This window comes from Gossypium raimondii, chromosome 7 (genome assembly GCF_025698545.1).
Source record: "Gossypium raimondii isolate GPD5lz chromosome 7, ASM2569854v1, whole genome shotgun sequence".
Taxonomy (NCBI): Eukaryota; Viridiplantae; Streptophyta; class Magnoliopsida; order Malvales; family Malvaceae; genus Gossypium; species Gossypium raimondii.
The window spans coordinates 15,622,891-15,639,448 of NC_068571.1; the positions used below are offsets into that span (position 1 = coordinate 15,622,891).

At 38.3% G+C, this 16,558-nt stretch overlaps 1 non-coding gene across 1 annotated transcript; it reads left to right on the plus strand.

Moving 5' to 3' along the window:
• The first annotated feature begins 13,431 nt into the window (after positions 1 to 13,431).
• On the plus strand, positions 13,432 to 13,537 carry LOC128042795 (small nucleolar RNA R71). Its single transcript, XR_008198306.1, has one exon. It is a non-coding gene; the product is annotated as a small nucleolar RNA R71 (small nucleolar RNA).
• The last annotated feature ends 3,021 nt before the right edge of the window (positions 13,538 to 16,558 follow it).

Below are 16,558 nucleotides of genomic sequence, written 5' to 3' on the forward strand. Positions count from 1 at the left end.
CTATTTCACCGCTTGAAAGTTCCAACCCTCTTCACTAAAAATTAATTATCTCTTTGTACATAATTCAGATGATGTTCCCATTTGTTTCTATTGAAAATATACTCATTAAGGATTTTAAAATATAAATTATAACCCATAATTATTTTTGAACAATTTTAATGATTTTTCCAAATCAAAATAGGGAACCCGAATTCATTCGATCTTGTCTCATAAAATTTATTATATCTCATGATTTACAATTCCATTACTTACACCGTTTCTTCTATGAGAAACTAGAATCAATAAGCTTTATTTTCATATTTTATTCATACTGTAATTCTATTTTTACAATTTATGGTGATTTTTCAAGTTTAACCTACTTCTATGAGAAACTAGAATCAATAAGCTTTATTTTCATATTTTATTCATCTTGTAATTCTATTTTTACAATTTATGGTGATTTTTCAAGTTTAACCTCATCACGATGTCCAAAACTGCTTTTAGTGCAAAATGTTGATTACTAGGTGTATAACTCCCTTATTCCTCTCTATAATATTTCCCATCACTTTCACTTATTTCTATTCACTAATATATCAAGAACATACGATCTCATATGAGAGAACTCTACTATAACATTATTTCCATGCTTTTTCAATAATATCAAACTTAAAAATATATTGAAATCTTGATGTTCTTACCTTGTGCTATTGATTTCAATCTTTAACTTGATTTTCTCACTCCTCCAGCTTCTATTTCTTGAATCTAACTTCTTATTTTAGCTCCCCATTGTCTCTTTGTTATTCTTCTATCTTGGAAGATATGGAAATTCTTTTGATTTCTAGGTGAAAATGGTAAATTTTTTGTGGAAGGACCAAATTGTAAAGAAAGCAAAACTTTCTTTCTTCTCCTCTCTTCTCACGTTTGTTGAATCGAAATACGGTGGAATGGATGATTTGTCATCTTCCTTTTCTTATATATACTAAATAAAATACTAATAAAATAATAAAATATCATTTAAAAATCAAATTAAAATATTAATAAACTAATATTTAATTAATTAATTAATTAATATAAAATATCTCCAACATCATCATTATCTTCTAGATTTCTCTCTTCTAATTGACCATTTTTCCCTTTATAATCTTTAAAAATTTCATCCTTGAGTCATCACTTAATTTAGTAAAATTGTGATTTAGTCCCTCAAAATTCTCCACCTTTTCAATTTGGTCCTAATTCATCCATTTTCCTTAGTTTCTAGATTATTCCACCCTTCAGATATTTACACTATTGGTCCTTCACCTTTTTTGTATTTACACTTTAATCCCTCAAATTTTGAGTATTTACTCTTGGGCAACAAAACTTTTCTCACTTTTGCGATTTAATCCTTTCTTGAATTAATATGTCATAATATAATTCCCAATGTTGCCATAACTCAAAAATTCCCTTTTTGTCATTTTATTTCCTTATTGTACTATCAAGGATACCTACTTTCTTACTGTAGTAATTTTTGGGGTATTACACTGCTAGTAATAGTATACTACCTCCATAACAGTATCCCAACCCCATGCGGTATGTCATGTCATAAATCATACGTGATGGAGAATGTCATACTCAATCATAGTCATACATATCATAGAGCAAATCAGTTATACCTAACATAAGGACATATTAGTCATTTCATCTCCTAGGGGTATAATAGTCATTTTACCCTATGGAGGTATTTTAGTCATTTTATTCTATGGGGGTATTTTAGTCATTTTACCCTATGGGGGTATTTTGGTCATTTTACCCTATAGGGGTATTTCGGTCATTTATTGACCTCTTAAAAGGTCCATAGTCGCCTCAGCAACTCAGGTAACCCAAATGGTCAAATAATGTAAACAAGCCCAAGGCCCATTACTTGGCCCAAGTGGGCCCACACGTTCGTGCGGCCCGTTCAGCCCAATATTTGACACGGCTATGGGATCTAATCGCCTAGTCCAGTATTTGCCACAATTCGTGGATTTCATCCGTATGGGGCCCACAAGCCCTTTGAGCCCACACGGCCCATTTCGGCCCAACGTGGCCCATTACGACCTAAGCCCATGAAAAAGCTCATGGAGGCCTCTACAATACATTTCCCATATTTCGCGGGTTGGGTTTACCATACGAGCGATCACACGCCTGTGTGGTCTCAAACGCCGTATTTTTAACTTTTTGGCTTTTTGCCATTCTACGATTGCAATAGGGTATTTACATATGTGCTTACGAGAAGAGCGCAAATCTCCACGTACACCAACCTAGATTCAATCATGACCCAAGTCTGTCCTTTAAACACTAGGGTAAAACACCCTCTTATTGACACTTAATCCAAAACACCATCCTTACCTTTCTTGAAAGAAGGTGACTTTACTCCTCCAAGACCGCCAACCAAAAATGGTCACACACTTATCGATTATCTGCACCACAAATAATGATCTCAATAACTAAGTTAGGCCATATCAGTGGCCCAGAAACGTATTCGATTTTAAGAAAAATAATGGAAGAGAATCGGTTTAAACAAAAAGTGAGGAGTATCAATACTTTACCGATAATCAGAAACACTTGCAGCAATGGGATAGCAAAAGCAGCAAGGAGAAGATCGGCGCAAAGAGTGATAGAAAAGAAGGGTGATATTCGGATGAACCGCACTCAATAAAGGGAGATAGCTCTCGGTCAAAAAGAAAATAATGGAGGTAGAAATAAAAAAACAGAAAGAGAAGGATATTCGGTCAAAGAAAAAGAGGAGAAGAGAAAGGAGATTCGGCCAACAGAGAAGAGAAGATGGGAAAAAAGAAAGGAGGACTCAATAATAAGATGAGAGGGGAAGAGGGAAGAGTATTCGGCAAGCAGAGAAAAGGAGAAGGGAAAAGCAGAAAAGGAAAGCGAACAAACCCGAGAGGTACTTCAAAAACTTCAAAAAATTTGGCACCAAAAGCTAATAGAAGAAACACCAAACTAACAGAAACCAAAATAGAAAGAAGAAAAACAACCCCCAAACACCGATTACCTCAGTGCCTAATGACCAAATTCGGCACAAGCATACCCCCAGCTGAATTCTCAAGCTAGAGTTTCCCCAAACGGCACAACTCTCCTCTCAAACAACTCCTTGATTTTCTCCTCGTATCTCTCGCCTTATCCCTCCTTGAATCACTCCATCGATTTTTCTTCAACTTCCCTTAGCTGTGTTTCAGTCCAACTCCGCTACCTACACAGCTCAAGCAGAAAAATAAATACACCATTGCTTAACCCATGACTTGAACCTCAGACCTCACAGTTACACAACACACCACCTTGCCACCAGACAACAATCTCTTTTTGTGTCATAAAACAAACACTATTATTTATAAGGCCTATATGCCAGTGTCAAGATTCATTTAAGAGCAAAACTAAAAATTCTGCAGAAGCCAAGACTTGAACCCAAGCTTCTCAAACACTCCCATACACCCCCAAATCACTTAGCCATTAAAGCAAACGAGAAACTTGTGTCAATACATGCAAGAATTAAATACCTAAATTTTTGGGGCGTTACAACATTCCCCCCTTAACGAAATTTCGGCCTTAAAATTTACCTGGTCAAAAAAGATGAGGGTATTGTTGTCGCATCGCCTCTTCGGGTTCCCACGTGGTCTCTTTTGAACTGTGATTACGCCAAAGAACATTGACTAGTGGAATCGATTTCTTTCTCAGTACTTTAACCTCACGATCCAATATCTGCACTGGCTCCTCCTCGAAGGTCAGATCTGGCCTAACCTCAATCTCCTCGATTGGTACTATATGTGTGGGATCAGATCGATAACGGCACAGCATGGAGACGTGGAACACATCGTGAATCCGATCTAATTCTGAAGGCAACTCAAGTTGATATGCGACCGATCCCACATGCTTCAGTATATGGTAAAGCCTAATGAACCTAGGGCTAAGCTTACCCTTCTGCCCAAACCTCAGTAACTTTTTCCAAGGAGAGACCTTGAAAAATACGTAGTCCCCCACAGAATACTCAATCCCTCAGTGTTTAAGATTTGTGTAAGATTGCTGCCTATCGGATGCTTCCTTCAATTGGTTTCAAATCAGTTTTACCTTCTCTTCGGTATCAGAAACTAACTTTGGCCCCAGCACTCGCAGCTCGCCCAACTCAGTTCAACAGGTAAGAGTACGACACCTACGACCATATAACGCTTTGTACGGTGCCATTTGAATACTAGACTGGTAGCTATTATTATATGCAAACTCTGCCAGCAGCAAATAATCTTCCCAGTTTCTCGAAAATCCATTACACAACACCTTAACATATCCTCCAGTATTTGAATCACCCTCTTTGACTGACCATCTGTCTGGGGATGAAACGTAGTACTAAAGTCCAGTCTTGTACCCAAAGCCTCGTGTATCTTCTTCCAGAATCAAGATGTGAAGCGAGGATCTCTATCTGATATAATAGAAGTCAATACCCCATGCACTCTTACAATTTCTGCCACATACAGTTTAGCTAACTTTTGCAAAGAGTAATCAGTACGGACTGGTATGAAATGGGTAGATTTAGTCAATTGATCTACAATGACCCATACCGAATCCTTCTTAGTAGGCGTTAAGGGCAGCCCACTCACAAAATCCATGGTTACTCTCTCCCACTTCCAAAGGGTAATTTTAACCAACTGAAGCAACCCTGAAGGTAACTGATGTTCAGCCTTCACTTGTTGACAAGTTAAACACTTACCCACAAAATCAGTAACTTCACGCTTAGGACCAGGCCACCAATATAACTCACAAAGGTCACAGTACATTTTATTCCCGCTGGGATGCATAGCATAAGGACTACTATGTGCTTCTTGCAGTATAGACTGTCTCAAATCATTATCCCTCGGTACACTGACTCTCCCACGAAAACACAGTACTCCTTCACTATTCAACCCAAAATCTGAAGTTTCCCCATACTCAACCTATCGGAGACGAGGAAACAGTGACTCATCCAACAATTGTTTGCCCTTAATATGCTCAGTCCACGTCGGTCTAACTTGTAGCTCAGCCAACAAGCTACCATTAGCAAACAAGCTGAGACGAGCAAATACTGCTCTCAAATCAGATGCAGCCCTATGGCTCAGTTCGTCAACTACCACGTTAGCATTACTAGGGTGGTACTCAATCGAGCAATCATAATCCTTAAGCAGTTCTATCCATCTTTGTTGCCTAAGATTCAGCTCCTTCTGAGTGAGGAGGTACTTAAGGCTCTTGTGATTTGTGTAGATAGTACACTTCTCACCTTGTAAATAGTGCCTCCAAATTTTCAGTGCGAATACCACCGTGGCTAACTCCAAGTCATGAGTAGGGTAATTCACCTCATGAGGCTTAAGCTGACGAGATGCATAAGTAACCACCTTACCCTCCTGCATCAGTACACAACCCAAACCAATGTGTGATGCATCACTGTAGACAGTGAATTCCATCCCAGACTCTGGCTGTATCAAGACAAGGGCCTCAGTCAGAACTTCTTTCGATTTCTCTAAAATTTCTTGCTACTTATCAGTCCAGTTAAACGGTAACCCTTTACACAGGAACTTAGTCAGAGATGCAACAATCAAGGAAAACCCTTCAACAAAACGTCTGTAATACCCTGCCAGACCTAAAAAGCTTCGAATCTCAGATACGGTCTTAGGTAGTTTCCAATCCAGTACGGCTTCAATTTTTCAAGAATCAACCCTAATCCCCTCGGTAGATACTACTTGACCTAGAAATGTCACCTCTCGCAACCAGAATTTACACTTGCTAAACTTAGCGTACAGTTGTTTCTCCCTTAAAATCTACAGAACAATTTGGAGATGTGCATCTTATTCATCCTCGGTTCTTGAATACACCAAGATATCGTCTATAAATACCACCACGAACTGATCTAGGTAGGGCTGGAATACTCGATTCATTAGGTCCATGAAGGTAGCTGGAGATTCGTCAGCCCAAATGGCATCACTAAGAACTCGTAATGACCATAACGAGTCCTAAAAGCAGTCTTATACACATCAACCTCCTTAACCCTCAACTGATGGTACCCAAAATGAAGATCTATTTTGGAGAAAATTGAAGCTCCTCGCAACTGATCAAATAAATCATCTATCCTCAACAAAGGATACTTATTCTTGATAGTCAGTTTATTCAATTGCCGATAGTCTATGCACATGCGCATGGACCCATCCTTCTTCTTTACAAACAACACTGGTGCTCCCCATAAAGACACGCTCTGTCGAATTAATCCTCAATCCAAAAATTCTTGGATTTGAGCTTTTAATTCCACCAGCTCCTCTAGTGCCATCCTATAAGGGGTGATGGACACTGGAGCTGCTCTTGGCAGGAGCTCAGTACAAAATTCAACTTTGTGGCTCGGAGGCAACCCAGAGAGCTCATCAAGAAATACATCAGAAAAATCCTTAACAGTTCTAATATCTTCAACAAAAGAACCCTCAGAATCAAATACACCAATATAGGCTAGAAACGCCTAACAACCCTTGCGAACCAGTTTTTTGGCCCTTAATGCAGAAATCACATTAGACAGACAGTCCCTTCGCTACCCAATCACAGCCAGCTCCTCATCCTTTGTAGTCTTTAATACCATATGCTTAGCAACACAATCCAAACTTGCACGGTGTTTTACCAACCAATCCATCCCCAAGATTAGGTTGAATTCACCAAACGGTAGCTCCATCAAATCCGTTAGAAATATAACTCCTTGAACCTCTAGGGCTCATCTTTAAACAACTTGACTACCCTTATTAACTGTCCCAGTGGACTTAACACAGTCATCTCATTACTAGTATCTCACAAATGATAGCCAAGGTGCCAGAGACAGTGCATGTAATGTATGAATGTGTAGACCCTATATCAATTAAAACAGTGTAAGGTACATTATGAATCAGGAACATGCAGGTTATAACATCTAGAGTGTCACCATCCTCTCGGTGACGAGTAGCATAGACCAGTGCTGGCTGTCTCGCCTCAATGTTACCAATACCTCTGCTTGACGCTCCACGACCTTGTCCCACACCATTTCAACCTCTAGCCTGCCCACGACCTCTCGGTGGCTGCTGACCACCTCTTCCTAGCTGAACATAACCCTGACCTGCAGCTTGCATCTAAACAGGCCTCTGAGGACAATTCTTAACTTGATGCTCCATAGACCCACATCTGAAACAAGCCCCAATCTTCTTCCAGCACTTACCTAGGTGATGTTTCACAATATCAACACAAGGCTGTGATCTTGCAACAAAAACCCCATTTCGGACTGGCCCATCAAACCTTGCCTTCTTTTTAGGCCTTCCAGAAGAACTCGAGAGCTCTACATCCGTCTTATATCTACCTCTAACCTTTTTACGATTCTGGAACTTAGATTACTTCACATCCTCAGTGATTTTTTCCTTTTCCACTAGGGTAACAAAATCTCGCTCCCTCTATGGAGCTATCAAGACTCGTAACTCATCTCGGAGGTCGTTCTCGAATCTCACACAACATTCATATTCGGTCGCCACAATCCCACGAGCATAGTGACTCAGTCGCAAGAACTCTGCCTCATATTCTGCCACAGTTTTATTCCCCTAGGTCAAGCTCAGAAATCCCTTTCTTCGGGAGTCCACATAACTTGCACCCACATACTTTCCTTGGAATGTCGTCTTAAAGAAATCCCACGTTAACCGGTCAGCCTGGGTGCCCTCTCTCACAATAAGCCACCATTGATAGGCTTCATCTTGCAGTAAAGACACTGTACCTTTTAATTTTTACTCAGAAGTGCAGTCGAGGTCATCCATTGTTCTCTCTGTGGCTTCCAACCAGTATTCAGCCACATTAGGGGCTACTTCAGAGATAACCCTAAAAATTTCTGCTCCATTTGAACAGAGCCATTCTGAAATTGACCCATGGCCCACAACACCAGTACTGGTCCCTGCGACCCTTTCCAGAATGCGAAGCATAGCTTGGGATAGTTCATCGTCCCCAGCTGCTTGATCGATGATCCCGACTGAGTCATCGATGAAGCTGGTGCCTCCCTAGCCTCAACATTAGGCAAGTGGCCTGATGCTGAAGACCCAGCCCTAGCACTTCTTCGGCCTCTACCAAGGCCCCGTGTACCCTTCCGCGAGTACCTCTAGTGCTCATATCGAGTAATGTATTATATATTTACGAAGTTTTATGCATTAGTCTGTAATTCCAATAATTATTAACAGATGTCTTATGAAAAGATGTAATCAGAGTTTTATTTCCGTAAATCAAAGTCTCCCTACAGTTTTCAGTTCCCTACAGTCTCAGTTTACTCTAACTAAAGTTTTTCAGTATAGTCCTATTATCTATAGTAATCTCTCAGTGTATTTTAGTTCATGCAGTCTACAATATAAAAAAAACTTATGGATTCGGCGCTAGAGACTCGGTGTGCCACACTTGTAAACCTTCCTAAACACATCAAGAACAGTTTTCCAGAAATTCCAAATATTTTAAAAACCCATTCCACATTTGAGTTTTGTAACCTGCCTCTGATACCACTAAATGTAACACCCCAAACTCGGCCTAGATATTATGGTCGAATCTGACGTGTCACATTGAAGTTCTTTCAAAAATTGGTCTTTTTGGTAAAAATTCATTTTGAAGTTTAAAAACCTCTTAATTATTATTTAACAAATCATCTAGCCAAAGCGTTTACCTTGCTGTCTTGCTTTTGTTTTGAAAACAATAATTATTTTGAAAATTTGTCTTCTCCTAAACTAGCAGTTTAAAATAAGTAAGAAAAAGGCCATTAAAATTTTAAACAAACTTAAAGGCCTTATTACAAAAATAAAACCCAACATAAACATTAAATTTAAATAAAAGCAAGTATAAAACAGCTGCAGTTGTGTGGCCACATTCGAGTCCCTCGCAGCACCAAATCGCTGAAGACTTAGGATTACCTACACGGTTAAAACGAAAGAGTGAGTTTATGAAACTCAGTGTGTAATCCCCTATCAGTCAATCAGTATACAACAAGCAATGACAGTCTAGGCCTAAGCCCTATTCAGTAACAGTACAGTGTAGGCCTTAGCCCAATACAGTAACAGTGTGGGCCTTAGCTGATGTAATCCGGCCCGGTTGATTGAGTCGGGTTCACTTAAGATGCCCGATCGTCGACGAGAAGCTCGTTCAAATTTGTAGATAGATGGAGTTTGAATGTTTTATAAGCGAAAGGTAGGCAAAATGGGTTCAAAGGATGGGTTTTGGTTTGATGAAAGATAGGTTCGGTTTAACAAAGAATTAAGTTACAAAGATGATAGATAAATGGAAATGGATAAAGAACTCAAACTTTAAGAATGATTCAATACTAAAAAGTATTGCCCCTAGTCTTATATTGCTTAAGGTGAAATTTGATAAAAGATAGAAGCGGACCTTGACCTGTTACCTATATGGAGGTAAGAACCAAAGGTATAATAATATGGTTGAACGCCACACCGGTTCGGTGATAAGTTCAATGGAGTTCGATTGACGCCACTAGCAAGCTAGATAAGTCGCTTGAGACTCGAACGAAAGAAGAGAGGAGGTAACCTCACAAGAACAAAGTTCTATTAAGTTTTAATTGATCAAATTCGTAACCTTTACAATAAACAAAATAAACTATTTATAGGCTCTCTAATGCCTATTAAAATTCAGCTACTAATGTGTTCACACAACAATTAAAAATGTTCACACTTCAAGCATTAAATCTGCTTCATGGATAGTGTAAGTTCATGCATGGTTGAATAATCATGTTTCTTCCCAAAACCCGTTCATGCATGCTTAACCAATAAGAAAGCTTCCTTGTTCCATGAATGTGCATCTTCAATTCATATCCAACCCCTTGGATTTAATGCTAGGTGCATGGGTCATGCATCTCTCTTAATTAAAGCTTTAATGATGGGTTGGTTCATGAATGGAAGCATGTACCTTGTAAATTGTTCTCCCTTTGTACATGCACATTATACATTCAATGTGATGAATTAAGGTAATATTCCTCCTTTGGACGTTCATGAATCCACCCATACATGTATAGGAGCCGATTGGTCAAATTGAGGTGTGAATGGCTTAGATGTCAGCCTTGGGAATACGATCGCCAAGCTTGTGCTTTAAGTTGTTGGACACCTTTTGGCCAAATAGGTGCCTTGGGGAGCCAAATGGATCAGCCACCATTCATTGAAAGAGGCCTTACATGCACCGTCCCATACATTGAACCTATCATGCATGAACCTTGTTTAATTACTCTCCAAATTCAAATCACCTACAAAAACACATGAACCAAAATTAAATCACATAAAATTCAAATGAACAAACATTAATATAATTTAGACACACTAATTAAAACATAATTAAACTAGACAAATTTAATAAAGTCTTAACAAGACATATTAAATTCGCCAAGACATATTTAAAACATGTAATAAGTCAAAACATAATTATGAGTCAGTAGTAATTTAAGCTAAATTAATAAATTACTTAATTTATTCGACATTAAAATAAATGAGTTGAAATAAACTTAAGCCAAGCTCAAACGAGCTAAAGTAAGCTAAATTGAGCTCAAACGAGCTAAATTAAGCTCATGTGAGCTAAATCGAGCTGGGAAAAACTAAGATTGAGCTTGTTGAGCTGAGATTGAGCTTCATCTTGCACTTGGGGCCCTCGTGTTTAGGCCAATCACGATAGCAACGAGTGGTGCCACAACATGATGCGATTGAGATCACATCATTAGCCCAGTACAATATCAGTATAATACAATAATGCAACCCATCCCAATCCAGCCAACACACCTTTCCGTACCACCAGCACACCATGTGGGGATAAAATCGACCCACCCAGCCAACACACTAATATTACAGCAAAACTGCCAGTAATAGTATCGTAGCAAATATTTAAATAATGATGTCGCAAAGAAGTCGCCAATAATGATGATCGCAAAGAAAGTCGCCATGTGAAGATACTACCTCCATAATGGTATCCCAACCCCATGCGGGATGTCATGTCATAAACCATACGTGATGCAGAATGTCATACTCAATCATAGTCATACATATCATAGAGCAAATCAGTTATACATCACATAAGGCAATATCAGTCATTTCATCTCTTAGGGGTATTTCGGTCATTTTACCCTATGGTGATATTTCAAATATTTTACCTTATGGGGGTATTTCTATCATTTTACCCTATGGGGTATGTCGGTCATTTTACCCTATAGGGTTATTTGAATCATTTTAACCTATGGGGGTATTTCGGTTATTTATTGACCTTTCAAAAGGTCCATAGTCGCCTCGAGCAACTTAGGTAACCTAAATGGTCAAATAGTGTAAATGGGCCCAAGACCCATTACTTGGCCCAAGTGGGCCCACACGTTCGTGCGGTTCGTTTAGCCCAAAATTTGGTACGGCTATGGGATTTATATCACCTAGTCTAGTATTTGACACAATTCGTGGATATCATCCGTGTGGGGCCCAGAAGCCCTTTGAGCCCACACGACCCATTTCGGCCCAACGTGGCCCATAACGGCCTAAGACCGTGTAAAAGCTCATGGAGGCCTCTACAGTCCATCGCTGATGTTTCGCGGGCTGGGCTTACCACACGAGCGATCGTACACCTGTGTGGTCTTAAACGCCGTATTTTTGGCCTTTCGATTTTTTGCCATTCTACGATTGCAATATGGTGTTTACATATCTGTTTACGACAAGAGCGTAAATCTCCACGTACACTAACCTAGATTCAATCATGATCCAAGTCAGTCCTTTAAACACTAAGGTAAAACACCCTCTTATTGACACTTAATCCAAAACACCATCCTTACCTTGCTTGAAAGAAGGCGACTTTACTCTTCTAAGACTACCAACCAAAAGTGGTCACACACTTTATTGATTATCTGCACCACAAACAATGATCTCAATAACTAAGTTAGGCCATATAAGTGGCCAAGAAGGGTATTCAGTTTTAAGAAAAAGAATGGAAGAGAACCGGTTAAAACAAAAAGTGAGGAGTATCAATACTTTACCGATAATCAAAAACACTTGTAGCAGTGGGACAACAAAAGCAGTAAGGAGAAGATCGGCGCAGAGAGTGATAGAATAGAAGGTTGATATTCGGCTGAACCACACTCAATAAAGGGAGATAGCTCTCGGTCAAAAAGAAAATAATGGAAGGTAGAAATCAAAAAAAAAGAAAGAGAAGGATATTCGGTCAAAAAAAAGAGGAGAAGAGAAAGGAGATTCGGCCAACAGAGAAGAGAAGTGGGGAAAAGAGAAGGGAGGATTCAGCAATAAGATGAGAGGGGAAGAGGGAAGAGTATTCTGCAAGCAGAGAAAATGAGAAGGGAAAAGCAGAAAAGGAAAGCGAACAAACCTGAAAGGTACTTCAAAAACTTGGCAAAATTCGGCATCGAAAGCTAATAGATGAAACACCAAACTGACTGAAACCAAAACAGACAGAAGAAAAACAACCCCAAACACTGATTACCTTAGTGCCTAATGACCAAATTCGGCACAAGCATAACCCCAGCCAAATTCTCAAGCTAGAGGTTCCCCAAACGGCACAACTCTCCTCTCAAACAACTCCTTGATTTTCTCCTCGTATCTCTCCCCTTATCCCTCCTTGAATCACTTCACTGATTTCTCCTCAACTCCCCCAACATCCATTCAAATCCATTCAAACTCCCCTTAGCTGTGTTTCAGTCCAACTCCACTACATACAAAGCTCATGCAGCAAAATAAATACTCCATTGCACAACCCAGGACTTTAACCTCAGACCTCACAGTTACACAACACGGCACCTTGCCACCAGACCATAAGCTCTTTTTGTGTCATAAAACAAGCACTACTATTTATAAGGCCTATATGCCAGTGTCCAGGTTCATGTAAGAGCAAAACTAAAAATTCTGCAAAAGCCAAGACTTTGAGCCCATGCTTCTCAAACACTCTCATACACCCCCAAATCACTTAGCCATTAAAGCAAACAAGCAACTTGTGTCAAAACCTGCAAGAATTAAAGACCTAAATTTTTGGGCCATTACACCTATTATGGATTTCCCTACATAATAAACAGACTCATGATTTGATGGACAATTCTCAAACGAATGTCTATCCCCACAGTATACACAGGAAATATTTTTGAATTGACTTGGTGGTTAGGTTGCAACATCATTAAAACAACCATTAGTTGTAAACTGTTTCAACATTGAATAGATAGAAGATACCTAAGCTGAGAGTGAAGTAAGGGCATCTACATCATGAACTCTACCTACTCATCTTCCTAAAGCTACTCGATTGGTCAACCACTGATAATTGTTACTGGCTATTCTCTTGATGATTTCATAAGCCTGATTATAAGACTTGGAAAGGATAGCACCATTTGTAGAAGCATCTACCACCAACCTAATGTGTGCATTGAGACCATTATAAAATATCTCCAACTGGATGCAATATGGAATCCCGTGGTGATGGCAATTATGAAGTAATTCCTTAAATCTTTCCCATGCCTCGTATAAGGATTCATCATCCATTTGTTGAAAAGTAGTGCTCTCATTCTGCAACTTAACATTTTTGCTAGGTGGGGAAATACTTAAACAGGAAGTGTTTTGCTAATTCTTGCCATGTAAAAATTGAGCTTGGGGGCAAAGAAGTAAGCCATGCTCATGCTCTATCTCGCAACGAGTATGGAAACAACTTCAATCTTGATGCATCTTCGGTTACACTGGCTATCTTGAAGGAATCACTCACATCCATGAATAGTCGAAGGTGAAGGTGTGGATCTTCTACGAGCATTCCACTAAATTGGCCCATTGTTTAAAGTATCTGAAACATCACAAGCTTTAATTTGAATTGTGGTGCCTCGATCTCTAGTCTTCTAATCCTGGATTAAGCTCATTAAAAAGTGGCACATCACATTGACTTATAGATTGATCCCTATCATCAACAATAAGGATTGGATTACGAGAATTAACGACTCCATTCCCTTGAACATTATTTTGGTTTTTAAGGTCCATTTCTATGGCTTGTCTCTGGGCTAGTCTTTCTCATCTCCTTTGTCGAAATGTTCGCTCAATTTCAAGGTCTACAGGGACTAAATTGATGATTTGATCTATGCTCGTAAACACATGAGAAGAAAATGAGAAAAAAATAAAAAATTAATTAAATAAGAACAAAAATAAATAAACCAAATTGCAAGAAATACTTTTACAAATAAGGATGAAATTAACAGCCCCCGGCAACGGTACCAAAAACTTGGTTTGCGACAGAATGTGCAAGTGTACACAGTCGTTATCAAGTAATAAGTAAGTAAAAATATTTATCGTCTCCACAGGGATTGTGTTTAAATCAATAATTTTAAAATTAATATTTATAAGTTGGTTAAGAAAACACATTTAACTAAGGATTCCTTAGAATTTATGTGAAGTAACGGGGACGAGTTAGGTTTGAAACAATTTAATCACATAATCCTAAAGTTATGCAAGGTAATATTGTTCTCTCAATTTATTACGAACCTTTAATTAATTCTAGGTTGGATATAAATTAAGCATGCACCTTCCAATTATTATCCATTAATCACCATCTGATTAGGATTAAACAACTAATTCTAATGCATCCAAACAAATTTTAATGCATGAATAACATGAATGATTTTAATTGGAAGCATGAACAACTGAGGTACAGAACAACATAAACATGAATCGAATGAATTTAATCAAATCATTGCAATTATGGTAGCTAAAACAAATTAAGTCATCATCATTAGTGGAAAAACACTTAAACAATTTGCAACCATGTTTGAATAATTAAGAACAATTTAAAGATAAAGGAAGAAGAAACTCTTGATGAATTTGGCGATTTCCCAAAAACTGATCGTTGTGGCTTCCTCCAATTCCTGTGGTTGCCCCTTTTCAAATTACTCCTCAAGGTGGCTGACCAAGAGAGCTTTTCTCAAGGAAATGCTAGCTAAAAGAAATGAAAAGATGGAAACCTTTAGGAATGGAAGAGAGGAGAGAAAGATGAGAGAATGTTTAGTGTTGAGGAATGTGAGGGATGATAAGAAAGGTGAATGGAAGTGCCTATTTATACTTGAGGGAGAGCTTGGGAGTTTGCCAAAAATAGCATCCACATCCCTCAAAAATCTCTTAAGCATGGTTAGTCATGTTACCACCTCCGGATGTACCAACGTCTAGAGTAGAAATCCTGCACAAAAGATGTAAAAACGGTAGTCAGGTTGTAATATGGTTATAAAGAAGTAGCTAGATAAGTACTCCGTTGATCGTACCCAAGGGAGGCGAGCACTAAATTAATTTTAACCTAAACATAAATAGATCTAAGTAATACTTTAATTGGATTATAGTATGAAGAATTAAAAGAAAGGTTTTGATAAACTATACTAAAAGTAATAAGAACGGAAATAAAAGAAAGTAAATAAATGAAACACGAGAAATCAAATAATCAAATATGTATCAAATCTAGGCATGGGTTTATTAGCTGAATTTGGTAATCATAATCAACTGTCGTCTTAGGTTTTCTTGTTCAATCAACTAGTCAGTACCCTAGTAGGATCTTTCAATTCTTTCAGTGAAATACTAAGTCGATAAGAACTACTTATCTTTCGACCTCATAGTCCAGACTAATTCAAGGTTAAGATATTCACGGATAGGACATACCAATTTTGTGTTAATTCCCACCTTTATGACTTCCTAGGGTTTTCAGACCTAGGGTTTAGGTTTTTCCATCCTCAATATTTGATCCGTTAAGAAATCTGTTGATACGAACCTGGTTGCATCATGTTACGATTCAACTAGACGTCATCAAGAATGGCCTAAACTCGGGGGGCCCAAGTGTAAAATGAAGCTCGATCTAGCTCAATCGAGCTCAATTCATGAGCTCGTTCCTAGCTCACAACCTTGTTTTTAGCTTACTTTAGTTTGTATTTAATTATGCTGGAATAAACATTTAAAATGTGTTAGTTAAATTTGTTGGTTCAGCTTAAATAGTTATTAGTATTTAATTTGTTTAAATCTGGACAATTTAATTATGTGTGTTAAATATGTTCTATGTTAATGCATGTTTTTAATATGTCTTATTAAAGTGCTGGTTTAATGTGTCTTGTTGATGCTAAATTTAGTACATCTTGTTTAGGACTTTATTAAATTTGTCTAGTTTTAATTATGTGTATTTAAATTGTCCAAGTTATGTTTTTAACTATGTTCATCTGAATTTTATGGCAATTAATTTTGGTTCATGTTTTCTTGTAGGTGAGCCGAATTTGGGGTGCATTTAGTTAAGATTCATGCTCATCAGGTTCAATGAATTGGTAAGTACATGCATGAACGGCAATGAAGATGCTTCAATGAAGGTACATTGTGACCGATCACATGGAAGCTCAAATTCATGTCATGTACATTCCTTAAAGATGAAGATTGTGGTTGTTCAATTCTGCTCATACATGAATTAAACAAGAGGAATGAATCTGTCCATTCATGCACTCCAAAGGGAATTGTACGGGTTTTAATGTCATGCCTTGAATCTCCAAGATACATGCTTCAAGTTCATGAATAATTAGCTCATTAATTCAGCC